Source organism: Vipera berus, assembly GCF_964194415.1.
Source record: "Vipera berus genome assembly, chromosome: 17".
NCBI lineage: Eukaryota > Metazoa > Chordata > Lepidosauria > Squamata > Viperidae > Vipera > Vipera berus.
In genome coordinates, this window is record NC_138220.1 from 1,618,145 (window position 1) to 1,636,212 (window position 18,068).

An 18,068-nucleotide genomic window follows, 5' to 3' on the forward strand; every position below is an offset into this window, starting at 1 on the left:
TGAGAGGGAGTTGAAGTCATTTTTCCCCCTGTTTCGGAGTAACATCTGGAAGGAAACAATCAACAGTTTGCAGCTGAATTCTTTTCTGACCTGGAAATTATGAGTCTCAATACAAGGGTGCCCCTCCATTCCTGGCTACCACACTGTCGTTTTGTTGTTCAGATTTAGGAAAATCACTTACACCAACACCAATCGGTGCAGCTGGTTAAGCTCCAGGGGTTTGGGCGACCCCTTTCAACCAACCAATGGTAACCAAATAATGTCTGACTTTGACAAGCTTCACTCTCCTGCTTTTTCCTCCATTTATTTTCCTTCGCTTGCTGCACTGCCGTTCTAATTTCTACGAAATTGTTTTAAATGCCAGCTACCTTCTGTAGGAGATACAAAACTTATTAAAGGAAAAGGCCCAGTTTGTTTGACGCCATCTCGTACAGGTGAGAGGGGCCCGGCTCATCCCTCGGAGACCAATTAGGAGCTGTGACTGCCAAGGAATCTAGGATTAAACATTCAGCCCTGACTTGTTTTAATTTGTGTTAACCGGTGGGTAAATTAGGGTTATGAAAGCATGAATTAAAACCCTTTTGAAGTTCTCCTTGCGTGACATCCTCTAACCTCCACTGTCACCCCAGAGAGACGGCGATGCCATCCTCAGTTGCAAGAAAGCTTCAGAATGACAAAACTGGAAGGGACCTTGGAGGTCTTCTAGTCCAACCCCCTGCTCAAGCAGGAGACACTAGCAGACCATTTCAGACAATCGGCGGTCGAGCCCGGTGTAACCCACCACGGAAAGGATCCCCAACTGCAAAGGGGAGGTGCCTTTCTACGGCTTTGGGTTTCTTATTCATGGGCGGCGAGACTGGTTCCCCCCGAGTGGCATTCACTTTTCAACCATCCTTGCCTGCAACCCATCTCAGGAACGTTTCAGCCATCCCGAGACAATATCTGGTCAGCTTGGCTAGACCAAAGAGCGGGGCGAGGTCCCCGTTTACCAGGTTCAAAAAAAGCACAAGGACCCCCCCCCACACACAAAAGATCTCCACTGCAGCAAATCCATAGGCGTTCTTTTGAATAGAAAAAATAAAGCTATTTATTGCCGCCCCAAAAGAAAGCTCTGCTCAACGCACAGACGGCACACGCAGCTAAATGCCGGTGTGAAACAATGCCACTGGGATTTGAAAATTCAAAAAAAAGGAAAGCTATTTTCGCTCCGCAAGGCTTAATGTGTGGTGGCAACAGGCCTGTAATTTTAGCATTTGTCTTAGGGAAAAGAAAAAAAACCTCTCTCTCTCTCTCTCTCACACACACACACACACACAGAGAAGTAGGCATCTTTGCAGAGCTGGAAAACAAAGGAAATCGAATTTTTAAAAAAGGGAAACTCAGCCCCCTTCAAACTCTGCAATACTTTTGCTCAAGCCATCCAGAAAGCTAAAATGCAGATGGTGTCCTTTGGTGCTACTTTAAACTCAGCCTCTCTTCCCCACTGATGTCTTGGGTTTTTCTTTTAACTGGTTTCCAGCTATTGCCGGAATTGTTAACCTTGTTCTGGTAACTGAACAGTAGCACCGTTTTCCATTTCTGCTATTTCAAAGTATCTAAATAAAAAATGTCGTATTTTGGAGACTTCACGGAAAGACCCAAGTCTCTCCCAAGGAGGCTCTACTTCTGGGAAAGATGGAAAGGAAGAGAAAGGTGGCCAGCCGCAAGGACTCCGTTACAATGGAGGGGTGTGTGTGTGGAAGACCTGAAGGAACAGGTCAGCGAGAGACCGTCCTGGAGTAAATCTACCTATGTTCGTCGCAAATAATCCATCGATCAAATCGTGAAAATACATCTTTTATTCTTGTTCAGCTGCAGCCCACTGGTTTGAGAACAGCACTCTAAAGAAAGGCCGATTTAGATGTAGACCTGCACGAGGCCAGACTCTACTTAAAAGCCTCCAGTGATGGAGCACCCACAACTTCTGGAGGCAAGCCGTTCCCCTGATTGATTGTTCTCAACCAGTTTCCACCCAGACGGATAGTATCTTCCGTGGTCTGCTAATATCTATATATCTAGAACCCTCTTTAACACCATCTCAAAAAAAATAACCACATTAGCCACGATGCCCTTTTATTCCCTCCCATCTTCTAGGCAAAGGAGGGGGCGGGGGGGGGGGAGAAAAACCAAGGTCGACTTTCAAAAGCGTGCAACTTTCACTTCAATATCGAAGTTTTTAAGAGCTATGGAAATTATGGGGTGTGTTTTTCCTTCCCCCCCCCCAAGCCTTTGAACAAAAAAGTACTTTTTAAATTCCCTTGCTTTTTTCAGATCGCGTTGAAAGGCCAGGCAGAATACAACCCAATTCTCCAAATTACTGGTTTGAACCGAGTGTTCCCGTGCAAACGATTTGATGAAACAGCTGCAAAGTTAGAAGGATGCTTTGGGTATTAGCAGGAAGGCAAAGGTCTCTCCGAAGGCCCAGTTTTAATTCAGATTTTCACTTGCTGAAAGGAACTGCTGAATGCAGAAGAGATTCATGGAAACAGTCCAGCTGAAGTTCAAAAGAGGCAGCCGGCAAGCTTCCGGTCTCGGCATTATGACATTCCAGGTACAGGTGTCCACACAGGCAAAGCTCCAGCTGTTTTCCATGAAGACTAAAGGGACAGTCGAGAATTTACATCGCAAAGAAGGGTGGATTTTTGTTTAGACAGGGTGGAAGGCAGCTCCGAAGGGGAAGGATGGGCTGCAGCAGTCAAAAGGAGAAATAATAGCCCGAAAGACAGAATTCCTAAAAGCAGCAGCTCCCTAAGTGGATCTGGATGCACCCCAACCCCATTTTGGGAAAACGCGGCCAACGTGCAATGTGCCCTGCGGCAGGCTGCGTTTTACCACCTCAACCCTAAAGGGGGAGGTTTTTCAGGAGGGGTGAAGGTTTGCGACCGACTCCAGAGTAAAAACCAGGCAGCTGGGTAAGCACAAGCAGTCCTCGCCTTACGGCGGTTCATTTAGCAACCGCTTGAAATTACAATGGCGCTGAAAAAAGGGAAAACTATATCTAGTTTCTGTCTGTCTGTCTAGCCAGTATCTATTATCTATATCTATAGTTTCTGTCTGTCTGTCTACCTACCTGTATTAACGTATATATTTATTCATTCTTAAGTGCAGAACTTACTGTTCATTACCTTAATCCTCAGAGCTTTCTTTGTCAACATCTATAAACTCTCCAGTGAGCTAAAACGCCAATTAACTCCAAATGCCTCCCACTTGTTTACCATTGGCAGGGAGAAAAATAGGATGAAAAACAAGATACTGTACCAGCCGTTAGTTCTTTCTAGACAGGTGAATAACCGCACATGCCTTTGTTTTCTTTTTTTTCAGAGCATTGCCTTCCACACCTACCTGTTCCACTTTCTCATCCAGTCATAAGCCCAAAGCGGTTGATGGTCTGGTACAAATCCAGCTGTGTTCTGTTAGAAACCCAGACAGCTCGTTTGCTACTTCTTTCCATTAATTAAAAAATTCTTATCAAGCCCTCCTAAACAACCATTGTCAGAGGATACAAATAAAGTCAAATGCTAAAATAATAATAATAATAATAATAATAATAATAATGATGATGATGATGATAACGATGACAATGATGATGAAGGTTTAAGAAATCACGTGATATTATTGAAAGTTCAGGAAGAGAGAAGGATTTCTTCAGTCAAAGGAAGAGCTGAATTGAATTTGGTTGCGGTGATGCTGAAGTTGTGTGAAGGGAGACAAATTTAAACTCATTGTGCTATCCATATTTTGGCTATGGGCTAAATCGACTATGCTGCATGTTTGCCTATAAAAGAATATTTAAAAAATCTCTCTGTGTATACACAGACATAGAATTAGCATTTATGTTTATTTTCACTCTTTCCAAGGCCCCTTGTATTCCCTTTTGCAACCCCGTGGAGTAAATTAAGAGTTAGGGCTAGTCTGACTTATCTAAAACATGTGGTTTTTACCACTAGGATAAGATCTGGATTAGGGACTTTCCAGCTAATGTTATTAGCAGTTTTAGTTCTTCAGCTTTTAATATTTTAAAGCAAACAAGGAACATGATTGTTGTTGCTTAATTTGTACATTATGTCATTCTGCACACACAGAATGCTCACAACAGATTGCATATCCATAAACTGTAGTCTGTTAGCTTTTTAACCACTCTGTGTTGGCTTCTTTAGGAAACAGATATTACTTTACTGGTTATTGGACTGATTAACAACCTGACAGCTAGAATGGGTGAAATAAAAAATGTACGTACTGCATGGCAACTGCTCAAGAGAACAGAACAAAGATAAAACAGCATTATTTCCAACACAAAGGCAATGACTAAGCATTTGAATAACATAAACCTTCACTAACCCACTTATTGTTGTAAAAATAAACACTTTTTCTCCTGGTTACCCAGTTGCAAGGTTTTTTTTTGAAAAAAGAAAAAGAAAAAAAAACACACACACCCAGAGGAAGGAAGGAAGGAAGCCGGAGTGAAATTAGCACAGAAGAAACTCACAATTCCTTTCCAGTTTTCACTAGTAATCAGAAGAGAAAGGAAGCCACACCTTGAAGCTGTACAGTTTGAGACCACATTTTTCCATCTCACGGAGGAGAGAGACCACATAGCGTGGCCTGGATTTTCTCCAGCTCTGCCCCTCGCTTTCAGCACACGCTTATCATTATCCTACCAAAAGCGCACCGCTGTGCTTTTCAAGGAAGGAAAATCAGTTTACACCATTTGGGTGCAACCTTTTCCTGCGTCTAATGAAAAGAGGTACTAGGGGCGACAGCAACGTTCCCGTATCTGAGGGGCTGCCACAAGGAAAGGGGTGTGTGTGTGTGTCAAGCTCTGCTCCGAAGGACCAGAAGGCTGGACAAGAAACAAAAAGAAATTTCCTGAAAGTTACGCCAATTAATCAGTGGAATGGCTTGCCTTCAGAAGCTGTGGGTGTTTCCATCACTGGAGGCTTCCAAGAAGAGACTGGACAGCCACCTGACTGAAATGGTATCTGCTCAAGCAAGCAGGGGGTTGGACTAGAAGACCTCCAAGATCCCATCCAACTCTGCTGTTCTGGGGTGCCACCAAAGAGGCATCTCACAGCAGCTTTCCCCAAAGCTGAAGCTCTTCAAAATATCTCTTCCCCAATTCCTTGGCCTTCACGGCTCCTCATAACAACCCATAATGTTGGTGCTCCATCACTGGAGGTTTTCGAGAAAAGAACGGAGAACCGAATGTCCGGGATGGTATAGGGGGGTTGGACTAGAAGACCTTCAAGGGTCCCTCCAGCTCTAGGATTCTGTGTAATTCTAAGCAATTCACAAATGAGAATTATAAACCAAATACCAGACTGGAGACATCTATATAGCAGAACAAAGCAACTAAAGAGACAACTGCCTCTTGCATCATCTTTAAAACATACATGCACACGCAGGTGGTTCTGCGCTCAGGGACCTAAAATGCACAAGAAAGCAGGAATCCAGCTAAGAAATCGGAAGTCGGATCGAAATGCTAAAATTGTAGAAGCGTCTTACCATTTAATCTGTACAGTGAAAAGAGATGCCAAGTGTCTGTGCCTGCACTGCTAAATGGCTGGTTAGGAGCTACCTCTAAATAGAAACCATCGATATACATTTGGGTTTTGAAGTGTTCTCTATAGAGATGTGTCTTGAAAGAATCATTATATCAGCTAACAACATCACGAAGCAGGGAAGCAAAGGCCAAAAGCCATATATTTCATTCATTTTTTTTAAAAAAAGAACTGTACAGAAAGACTCAAAAAAAAAAGTGGAAGCAACGTGTGATAAAACTGCTTAGATCAACCACTTGGCTCCCAGCTGTGGCTCAACAGCTAATTAATTGATCATGTAGCAAGCCTGGAATAATTTTTTATTCAACCTGTATTGGTTTCAGAGCCAACCTGTGACTGTGGATATTGGCATTTGTGGAATCAAACACAAATCAGTTCACTGTAACTTGCAAAAAGCTCTGAAGCCAAGACTGGGGGAGTTTTATTCTTGTTAGAAGATTGCACTTTGGTCCCTTTTGTGCTGAAAGAAGAGGGGAAACAAGGGGAAGGGCCCCCCCCCAGTGATTAAGAGAACGCTGGCACAATCAAATCTTCCACCCTGACTTGTTAGAGGGAGATTTCTGCAGCCTCCGAAGAGGTGAAGCAGATTGCATTGCCAGGAGCTTCGCCATTTATGGGAATGGCCCTGTTCTTGTAAGAAATGAAACATCCTGTGTTTATGCAACTAGTGGAAGTATTTTGGAAGGAAGGAAGGGGCAAGGCGCGAGAAGGGAGAGGTTTACACAACACTGAGTTGAAAAGCTGAGCTTTTCCCCTTTCATTAATACACTGAGCAACCGATGAAGGCAGCAGTTGGGTAACGTTCGTGCGGGGGGGGGGGAGACAGGAGAAGCCCTGCTAATGGGTTAAGCCAGATTTCTTATTTCCGACTGGCCTTCCGCGAAGGTTTAAACCCGAATTAGGTAAGAATGTGAAAATGTGAATATGAAAATCCTCTTACTGTAGAATGATGCCCGCTCGGTTTTACAGACTGCCCTCAAAACTCATCCCAAACATTATGCAGTGAGGCCAGGACCCCCCACACTCTATCTAGCGTGAAACCCATCTGCTATGGCTACCCGAGACAGAGACAAAGTAGGGAAGGGACCGTCTGTTGTCCTACACGGCTACTGAAGGTCTCCTGATCTTACACGCTGTAGATTAGATAGATGTCTTGGCCATATTCAATGCTCCAGGCTAGGTGAGATGTTCTTTTCAGCCAAGCCGAGAACAGGGAAAGGAAGAAAAGCTTTGCGTGGCCTCTCTGGCAAACTCTGCAAGCCACTTCCTGTTTAGAGCAGGTGTTCCCAACTCTCAGCTTCCTGTCATGCAAAAGGCAGTCTGCGTTAAGGGGGCACGCGAAAGCAGAACCAACGTGGCTTTGAGGGCGCTAGGCTTAAGTGGAAGACTACCTGCTTCTCACATCCTAAAATTAAAGAATGCCCCCATCAAGAGAGATGGTTGAGTCCCCTTTCCCTGGAGGACCTCCATCCATCAAGCCACCAAGACTTAAAAGGCCTCTCCTTAAAACTCTATGATCCTCTACGATCTCCGCAAACACCATTTTCTTGCTTTTGATTAGCGATGAATGTCTACAGTTAAAGCAGGGGTTCCCAACCAGGCGGGTGTGAAAAACTGGGTTTTCAAAATTATAGTCTATATAGGCACAATTCGCTGCTGTTATTTCAAACTTTTGTGAGGGGTGCGGGAATATATCAGAAGCGTTCTAGGGGTGCGGGGCATAGAAAAGGTGGGGAGCCGCTGAGCTAAAGGGAGGGGAAACACGGGTTACCTTGCACTGCGTCACTCAGGTTTTAAAATAGTAAATTATTTTTCACGCAAAAAGGTAGGTGATCAGCAACTGATGCTATACAAATTTAACCGGAATCAACAATGAGCAAAAGAAAAAACAGATTCCAGGCACTAGATTGAAATTCCCAGGTTTTGGAGACTGTAACAACTGCTTAAAGAAAGCCAAACAAGTGTTACAATCTGCTTCCTATTTTCCCCAGAAACTTAAGCTTAAAACAAGGTTGGACAGTTTGAAGGCACTTATTTTACAGATCCTGGTTTGTTTGTTTTTTTTTAAAAAAGGAGCAGTCTGATTAGTAATGGCAACATAATTGCTTAGCATGACAGAAGTTATTTTAAATTTAACAGATATGCCTGTTGATTCAGTGATTGTCCTTAAAACAAATTCCTTCTGTATTGGTTTGTATGTTCCTGTTAATGTTACAGCTTTGTTTTTGAAAACAGGACAGGGAAAGCATGATACGTATAGTTAAAATTTCACAAAAATAATTCTACGAAGCTGGGAGGACACATACTGTTAGTCCATTATACAACTGTGTGAAGAATTTATTTCCTTTTTAAATGTTTGAACAAGCATTTATTACTTAAAGAGTCCCATCTGGTGGATGAATTAGCCATTTGGATTGTTGCTATTCATTTAATTCATTTAAATTAAAATTCATTTAATTTCCCTTTCCCCTCTGTTAGTCAGTAAAACGGCTAAAATGCTAACCATCACAATTGGGTTCTGGGATGCTGTGGGAGACTTCTGAGTTTCAAACACGCCTATTTTAAGTTTTAAGAATCCGAAAGAGATAAAAAATCCACTCCCTCCATAAAATTATAAACAGTAAAGGCCTGCTCCTTAAAAGACAGAATGCATATTTCACAAATAATTAAAATTAGAACTGGTAAGCTATCCATAATAATAATAAAGCCGGGACTTAATAAACTGCACTTAACACTTACTATAAGGGATATTTGCCTATAAACATTAAACGTAAGATTGATCTTTGCCCTCAACACCTCCTGACATCCCTTGTCAATTACAATCATACTGTTCTTCAACCTCTGTACATCACCTTATATTCCAATTACTGTACAAGAAGGGGCCCAAATCACCTCTATTTTAATTATTCTATATCTACAAATGGCAGGGCAGTTGTGCTATAGGCAAACCTGTGGCAGATGTTATCTACAATTTCTCATACTGAAAAAAACGATCTCACACAACATGGCAAAGATTTTAGAACATCACAAATCCCAACACCTCCCATCAATACGAGTTTCTGATGAGTTTTATCAACCACTTCCTGGATTCATACTTACAATTTTCAATTTTCCATATACAACAGTCGCTTATTTAAGAAGGCTGGGCCAATAAACACTCAAAGCTGAAGGATAGATTATAATATTTGTTATCTAGAGAGCAAGCGCTTGCTTTGTCTACAGAAATACCCCAGATAAAGTCTTGTTATCTCCAAGCAACATCGAGAAAACATCCTTGTTAAAAATCCCAGAGAACTGTAACCAACCAGAATCACCAATGCTGAGCAAAGGACCAATAGCGGGTGTCTACATAAAGATGATTCCTAGAACACAAATCATTGGGTGACCCATGCATATAAAGAGGTGAACATACATATACCCAAGGCTGATTGCATAATTTTAGCATCCTAAATGATGGGCAAAAGTGAAAAAGGAAATTAGTCCCAGAAACGGTACTTTTACTAATTTGTACATTTGAGGGAACTGACTTGTCATTAAAAAACAACAATAAAATAATCCATTCTTATTTCAGGAGGGGGGTGAAAAATTCTCAGAGTTATCCAAGCATTCATATCTGCCCCTCTGCGTGAGCAAATTCTAGACAATCTTTCTTTTGTCCAAATTATCAATGGAAATTTGCAAAAGATGGGGGCAATATCATGGGGAAAACCAAAATCTCTACTCCCCTTTGGCACCCGTTGCCCAAAGAATGCTGACTTTAAACCGGCTAAAAGCAAATACGCCTCGCTTTGCATAGTTTAACTTGGTAGCCTAGCTCATTTTTATCAAAGCGTTGTCATACTTTCAGCTCCCCTCTGCGATCAAAATTAAAACCCGCCAGCCACTGTGGTCTGGTTTTTCAAAGCAGATGCTTTTTCTCAACGATGAACGCTTTTATCATCCTCGTTCGAGTTTAAAACGCTGGGCAAAAGCTCTTTTCCAAAACCCCTGTTCTAAAAAAGCTTGTATCAGAAGTTGCCAATCTCCTTGACTAGACAGTGCTTCCTTCCAGACTGCTAGAGGGGGGGAAATCTGAATTTCCCACCTAACCATCTCACGCGGGGGTGGGGAAAAGTTGGCAAACCAAAAAAGGCAGCCGCCACGCCACCTACGGTAGAGAAAATATGAACTCATCTTTTCATATAAGCCGGTAGCAGCAAAATTGTTACTCTAACGTGCAGGAGACCAGCTTCAGATGGAATCAACTTCTCTTTATATGCATCTTCTGATTAAGATGTATATTTGTCAATATTGCATGCATGAACATCTTTATGGAAGGAATGCTGCGAACTGCAAAATTAGCAGCAAATCAATGCATCCTTGCCAGGGGTGTCTAGAAGGCACGGTGCAAAAATTCAAGTCTTGGGTCAAGGCAATGCAATCTACGTTCTATCTATTTTCATGGGTGTTACATATAAAAAGTGGGTGGAGCTTCAATCGCGCCACCATCTTCCAATTTTCTGACCCTGCCCTGAGGATGCTCCTGGCTAAATGTTCTTGCTTTTACAGACAGCTTCCACACCTTTTTTTTTCCTTTTAAAAATGACTGTATTACTGAGATTTTTTTTTTTAAATGATCCAGTGTCAAAAGGCTTTTTTTCCTGCTGCCAACGGGACATTGTCTTCAACTGGTAGGCAAAGGAGGTACAAGGCCTCCATCTATGGCAGAACAACTAACAGGAATTTAGTTAATTTAGTTTAAATTCTACCCTAGAATTTATTATTTATTATTAATTTATTATTTATTATTAATTATTTTCAGATCATTTACACAGTGGAGGCCTAACCCTGGAAGCTTGAAGGTATATGCACTTTAACTCCCAGAATCCCCCAGCCAGCAGGCCTCAAATTTCATGGCAGGGAAGACTCCCAAGACAGTTTTTCTCCTCAGGTTACTTCTTCAAAAAAATTGCTAGCTGCCCAAAAAAGGAAAACGAGGGGAGATTGTACTAGAGAAGTGTGGGTGGGTTGGAATGGGGTTGCTGCCAGCCAAAGGCACTGTTGCTTTAAAGAGAGAGAGAAAAGAAAAAGAAAAAGTCAAAAGAGACTCTCCATCGTGTCTCTCCGGACAGAATTATCTCTGCTTCCTTTCGAGAGAGCAGTGATTCCAAGAAGCCAGGAAATCACGAGCTCAGCCTACCCGTACGAAATGGTGATTTTTGTCGTCTTCATTTTTACCTCGGTTCCAATTTTGCAGCTGTGCGAGAAGAAGCTCCTGCTTAGCGTTTCTCACTCTTAGCAAGCTGAAGACGCCAGCCTCTCCATTCTGGGAGTTGCAAGTCCACATGGCTTCAAGTTGCCAGGTTTGAGACTTTCACCACCGCGGCCTAGTTGGGCTTCAAGCCACCTAATGCCACGCTCCTGAAGAGGCCTTCAGCCCAAGGGAAATAAAACCCAGTAGCCATTTTTATTTCCCTTCTCTTAATCCTTAACTCTTCTAGTATTTGAACTTTCTTACTTATAACGGTAGGTTATCCTTTGGGCCAGTCATGATTTGATCTTTTATCATTCAAGAAATTCATTTTAAGATTTATCTTTCAACAAAGCCTCTCCTGAATCACCACACATTTATTTACCTTCCTTCCTTCCTGTCTCCCTCTATCATTTCCCCCTCTCTTTTCCTTATTCCTTTCCTTTCTTCCTCCTTCCTTTCCCCCTTTCCTTCTCTTCCTGTCCCTTCATTCTTTTCAACTTCCTTCCTTTGTTCCCTCCTTCTCTCTCTCCTTCTCTCTCTCCTTCTCTCTCTCCTTCCTGTTGCCTACTGCCCTTCTATTTAGAATCCACTTGTAATAAGCATTTCAGAAGTACCCACATAAAAACAACTCGACGCTCAAAATATTAAAAGCAAACCCTATGAAGTTCTTTCAAAGTGTTCTCAAAATAATGGCTATGAAGCACATGCCTCTCTAATTCCCATTATCCTTTTTACTTCCTGGTGGAGTGAGTAATATGGAGGATTCTGCGCCCCCCCCCAAAAAAAAAAAATCATAACTCTGCTATCCCAGATTATCCATCCTTTTTTTTTCCTCTTTCTCAGACCAGCATTAGCAGTACTCTGAAAACAACCCAGAATGCCACACAGCTACATCTGGATATTAAAATTGAGAATATCAATTACCAATCCATTAATGCAAAGCCAAAATCCATGGACAGTAAGAATTTAATCCTATTCAGGGACTGAAATCTGAGCCAATTGAAAGAGACAGGCAAGGAAACCTACAGGGCTTTGGAGAAGAGTGGATTACTTGGCCAAAAAAGTCCTGACAAGGAGGGAGGGAGGGAGAGAGAGAAATGGGGGGGACATTATTAATGAAACCTTAGATCAGTAATAATTGAGAAGAATCAGGCATCTCAAGAACAGGCTATTTTCAAAAGCAAGTTCTAGATCCATCTAAAAGGTAGGCACAATCTCTTCCCCAGGCTCCAGAGCTTGAAAAAATGGCATTTTTCGGAGAAGTTTGCTATTCATGCAATGAGGAAGTAACTTCCTGGTGTTTCACAAAGCTGGTTGCTGTCAGCTGAAGCCCCTTAAAGGGAAGGACTGCCTGCAGAATAAGCACAACAGCCTATTTATTGTTGAATTAGTCCCCCCCCCAAAAAAAGTACCCAACCCACTCCCCTGCTTTCCTTTTTAATCTAGCACAATTTGGATCAGTCATCGTTCAATTAGATTTTAGATTTAAACTAGGCAATTGTACACAGACTTCTTTTTCAGAAAGGGTGACTGAAAAGGTAGTTTTCAGCAAGAGCTGATATTATTTTTTCTCAAAATATAAACGTTTCCAATTAAGATTAACGTTTGAGATTTGAGATTAACGTTTGAGATTGCAGGCCAGACGTGTATGGTGGACGCTCCTTGCTGCAAGCTGACCCAACTGCTACAAAAATAAATAGGAAGAAAATCTACTATACACGGCATCTGGGTCTACAAACCTTCACATTAGATTGTGCCTAGGAGTATAGGGCAAAAACCAAGAAAGTAGAACATATGAAGAGATGCATGCAAGACGCCTTAATCACAAAGTATTGGAGAGGGAAAAAGAGAAACAAACCCTGAAAAGTCAATCTAAATTCCAAACTCAAATCTAATAAAAGAAGGCGTTTTAATCAATTCTTTTCACCTACTGGTGCGTAATTTTTTTAAACCTCTGGTAAAATATTTGATTAACTGAACTTGAAAACGGTTTATGTCATTAAAAGCTGTGTTAATGCATGTCTAATCTGTTTCATGTTTAAACAGGAGATCAAAGTACAATAAAATATTCAACCATATCTAAATTGCTCCAGAAAAATGCTTGTTTTAAGTCTTCTTTAAAAATATATATATTTCATTGCTTTTGTTTATATTCTTACAATTAGATGAGTTTTGCCTTTGCTGATTGTTCAGTATTTTGGCTACCATACCATTAAAAGTTCAGTTTACTAAGCTAAAAGTTTAGTAAACAAGGTTTACTAAATAAACATTTGTCTTAATGAGTCTTTAGCTATAGGCTGGGAATCCAACCCATACAATTGTAATAGTTGGATTTTAAAATTAAGAATATCAATTTCATGACAACCGTCATACCTCCAAAGTATTCAGGGCAGCAATATAAACCCAATCATCAGTTGAACTGTAAGGACAAATGCAAAATATTTTGGATTTTGTTGTTGTTGTTGTTTAAACTCTGCTGTCTGCATTTAAGCCCAATAATAGGAATTTCAGCTTTATTTTAAACAGATAAGGCCCAATGAATTCAACATTTTTTTTACAATGAAGCAACAGATCAAATATGATTTGGAAAAAGTGACCAAAAGAAGATAGTTGATATTTATTTTATGAAATAATTTCACGTGAACTGCTATTTACAGAAACTGACACATAACTGGCAAAGGGCAAAAAATTCAATTTTTACAGAGGTAGAAATTCTACCGTTCTTTTTAAGAAAAATGCTCGCACAAAAACCAAGCTAACCTTTTTACAAAATAAATAATCAGAACCTTTTTTTTTTACAAAGGGATACAACTTAAGTCTAGTTGGCCTGCCCTCCTTCATCCTTTGATCTGTTATCCCTAACAATTTCAGTCAACTACTCCACCCACCCAGTGGCTAACCGGGAACTGAAAAACGAAAGTTTTTTTTAAAAAAAAACACAACAAAACAAAACAAAATCAGAGCATTTGTCAATTCCCCATCAAAGCACACTATCTGCCAATGATTTTGGGGGGTGGGGGGGGGGAGAGAAAGGGGATCAAAAGTTAAAAGCTCTCTCCAGCTTCAAAGATTCAGCTGGGTAAAGCAGTGATGCCGGGGGTTGGAAACGCAGAGATGTTTCCTATAAACGCCATCTTGTTGCAGTTCCCGGGATCCAAGCACAAAACATCCATTCATTTCCAGAAAAGAAAAGAAAAAATGGGGTTGGGGGGGGGGAGGGGGAGAGAAAGAAAACCCGGTGAGGGCATGTAAAGCACACCCTTCCTGATGTGCAGGTGACCGAAACATTTAACTTATTTGATTCTTCCCTTTCTCCAAAAAAAAATAAACATAAATAAATAAACAAATGACAGAAAGGAGAAAGGACCAGGCTAAGATGAGAGATCTGGTTTTGCCTGCATGTTCCTCTTTTTTTTTTTAACCCCAAAGGCAGCAACGGGGGGGGGGGGGTATTTACAAGCTTGGTCTGATCAGGAAAGCATAACAAAATAGTGTCAAGAGCCTGCTTTCAGGTTGCACAGAACCAGAGGGGGGGGGGGGTAGAAAAAAAGGACGTGGGGGTTCGATTTAGGTGTGCGTGTGTGTGTGTGTGTGTTGGGGGGGGGGTGTTTCTAGGTTTCCTTCCCAGATCCAGAAAAGCAGCCAGCCACCTGCTGGCTCCCATCTTTTTCCAGGAAGGTCCCCCCGCCTTTTTCTTTTTTTCTTTTGGCAAAAAGAAACATTTGCATGTCTAAAGCAGAGAACAGGCAATCCCCAGGACTCATCTTTTACATAAAGAGCTTGTGAGAAAAGATCACACACATTAAAATTTTAGCTAATTGTCAGAAATGACAAATTGGCAGCCTGCAAGGGAGCTGTAGATCATCCCCATTTTGCTCCTCGGAGGCTTTTGCTAAAGAAAATTCGCTTCCTTCAGATTTAGTGTTTCTTTAAAATCCCTGCAAAAAAAAAACTCCAGGCCTTCCCCCCCCCATTCCCCCATCATTTAAAAAAAAAGCCCAAGATTTATTTATTTTTTTAGAAAAAACATACCGTTTACCCCCCTCCCCCAAAGCCACCTTCCTTAATTTGCACTATTTAAAAAAAAGGCTTAAAAATGATCCTTCCGCATCCCCTTAGCAACCACAATGAGCTGAAACATTAATGGCAAAAAAATTACACAACACCTATCAAAACAGAGAAGCAACTTTAAACAAGGATTTTTTTAAAAAAAAAGATAGCCAAAATTGCACAATTAAGGCAGCAAAAAACACCCGTTTCTCTCTCCCCCCCCCCCCGTGCCCCTCAAATCATTTTTTCCTACCATGGGAAGAGAGGAAGCAGCAAAATTTCCATTATTTTATCCCCAAACATAGCCCTGATTTCAATTCCTTCCAAGCCATCAATCTTCCACCATTATACCAAGTGCATATAATGCTTTGGAAAATTTCTTCCCGAGCATTCTCCCTGTGGTTTGGCACCTCTTCCCACTTTTTTCTGCCTTTTCAGGGCAGAAAAGACCCCCCACCTCTTTTTCCCCCCTCCTATCTGCCTATAAGGAAAAACTCCTTTCTCTGATGGCGTGAAATGGGTGGGACGGTGATGAAGACAATGAAAAAAGGGGGGCAGTGTGGTGCGATTTCTTGATTTCCCTATGTCAGCAATCCTGGGGGGGGGGGGGGAAAGAAAGGATGGGCTTTTTTTTCCCCCTCCCTAGACCAAAAGAAGGGATCAGAGAGGACCAGAGATTTCGGGAAGGAGAGAGCAAAATGGAGGGGACCGGGTTAGAGAAAGGATGTGCAAGCGGGTTGGTTATTATGAGTGTGTATGTGGGATGGGATTTGAAAAGGAGAAGAAAAGCAGAAGTAGCAGACAGGAAAATGGCCAAAGGAAGAATGGAGGGAAAGACATGGTGGCGGCAGAGAAGGGGGGGGGGACAGGAAAGGGGGGGGAGGAAGGAGAAGAGAAAGGAAGAACATTTTAGTCACCCAGGGGGAGGAAGGCAGGCTTAAACAAAAAAAAGAAGAGAGAATAAAAATGAAAGAAGAAAATATCTCGGAGAAGGGGAAAGAGAGAAGGATGAAAAGGGAGGTGGTGGGCCTGAAGGACAAGGGGGGGTATCATCCCCCCCTTTTAAAAATAAAATTAGGGGAGCATGATTTGGCTAAAGTGGAAAAGGGAGAGGGGGGTGGATTTCCATAAGTAGATGCCCTCTTCAGCAAGGACAGGGCCCAAAATCAAAGGCAGATTGAGGTCTGCTAAAATCAAGAAATGGAAATATTCATTAGAGTTGACAGTCTAGGAGAGGGAAGGGTCTTTTTTTGGGGGGGGAGGCAAAAGATGGGGAGGAGTCAAAGGGGTCCCTAGTAGGCTCCTATAGGTCTTGATCAGATCTGGGGAGGGGTTATGGGGATCTGGGGAGCTTTAGTGAATATACATTTAGTGAATATACATTAGCATTAAATAAGATTATAGTCTAATGTAAACCTAGACGCTAAGAAGTGCCCCAAAGCATCGTTTTAGTTGGGGGGGGGGGGGAAAGCTGCATTTTGGAGATAAAAGAGGCTCCCGGGCGGGGGAGGGGGAATAATTAATTGAAATTAATCCAGCTTGCATTTCAATGGGGGGGGGGAAGAGAGGGGACTGAATCAGAAAAATAAAATAACTGGAATACGATTATTATTATTATTATTATTGTGGCTGCTGTTGTTTCCTGGGTGGAGGGATTTGGGGGCGCCGGAGATGCCCGGGATTCATGGGGGGGGGGGAAAGGGGGTTCACTGGGGTCCAAACTGGGGGGGGGATACAAAAGGCCTAACGTTTTTTGGGGGGGTGGGAGATTATTATGGGATTTCTGGGGGGGGAGAGGAATGAAGGGGGCCAATGGCTTGTTATGGGGGGGCTGGGGGAGGGGAGGGTTATTATGGGATGGGAGGGGAAGCCATAGGTCGCCCCCCCTTCCCCACTCTCACCTTCCTGGGCGGCTCCTCCTCCTCCTCCTCCTCCTCCTCAGGCGCCCCCGGGCGACCCCCGCCGGCCCGGCAGCCCGGCGGCGGGCGAGCTCCTCCCGGCGGCTCCTCTCCTTCCCCGGGCGGGCCGGGCGAGGCCAAGAAGGGGAGGCCGCGGAGGCCGCTGGCCCCGGCCCAGACCCCCGCCGCGGAGGAAGGAGGGCGGCGGCCGCGGCAACCACCGCAACGAGCGCGAGCAGAGAGGAAGGCAGATCCCGCGGGGAAGCGGCTCGGGCGGGCACGTTCGGGGGCCGCGTCCGTCCGCCGGTCCGCGCGCGCAGTCCTCCTCGCGGTCCTCGGCGCGCCCTGCCCGGCCGGAGGGGGGGGCGAGTGGGGGGGGCGCAGACGGAGCCGGGGAAGAAGGAGAAGAAGAAGGAGGGAAAGAAAAAAAAAGGAGGCAGCGGCGTCTCGCCTGGGCGCGGCAGGCAGGCAGGCAGGCAGGCAGGCAAACAGGCGGGAGGGGGGGGGAGGGCGTTCCCGGCCGGCGCGCACGCGCAGGCCCCGCCCCTGCGGCCGCGGCCGGGAAACCCCGCCGGCGGCCCCGCCCCTCGGGCCTCCGATCTTTCGCTCCTGCTCCTCCCCCTCCCCCTCCCCCCCCTCCCTAGGTTAATACGGCGCCCGGACGGTCAGATGATAATAATAATAATAATAATAGTAATAATAATAATAATAGTAACAATAATAATAGTAATAGTAATAATAATAATGATGATGATGATAATAATAATAATAATAATAATAATAATAATAATAGTAATAATAGTAATAATAGTAATAGTAATAATAATAATAATAAAAGTTGGAAGGGACCTTGGAGGTAATCTAGTCCAACCCCCTGCTCAGGCAGGAAACCCTAGACCATTTCAGACAAAGGGCTGTCCAGATTGTAGCATAGACCTCTATATATCTCTATATCTCTGTCCATGCAAGCCATAAGCCCCGGCGTCTCTGCCTCTGTGCACGCGTGTACCTGTGCCATTCACACGTGCAGAGACGGACAGGAGAGAGAGAGAGAAGAGGTACAGGTAGTTAGGTGGAGGGATGGAGATAAGATCGATGGGCAGATAAGAGGGACAGACGATGGACGGGTAGCAGGATGGAGCAATAGAGGGACGGATGGAGGGGCAGAGGGACGGATGATGATAGGATAGAGGGATGGATAAATGATGGATCAAGAGGGATGGGTAGAAATAGGCAGTGCTTTTTTTTGTAAAAGAAAAAGGTGCCAGGACTCACACGTGTCATACAACC

The 18,068-nt window shown here is 43.3% G+C and overlaps 1 protein-coding gene across 4 annotated transcripts in view; it reads right to left on the reverse strand.

Annotated features, from left to right (window-relative positions):
• Positions 1 to 17,237, reverse strand: part of GNB1 (G protein subunit beta 1) — a 30,472-nt gene extending 13,235 nt beyond the window's left edge. The window contains exon 1 of one of the 4 annotated variants that reach the window (XM_081341436.1): positions 16,782 to 17,237. The gene's annotated coding sequence lies outside the window, so the exon portion shown is untranslated. Of the gene's footprint in view, positions 1 to 90; positions 111 to 181; positions 1,383 to 3,381; positions 3,558 to 16,781 lie in introns of those variants that run through there. The other 3 variants (XM_081341437.1, XM_081341439.1, XM_081341438.1) reach the window with 3 other exon arrangements.
• Between the last annotated feature and the right edge of the window lie 831 nt (positions 17,238 to 18,068).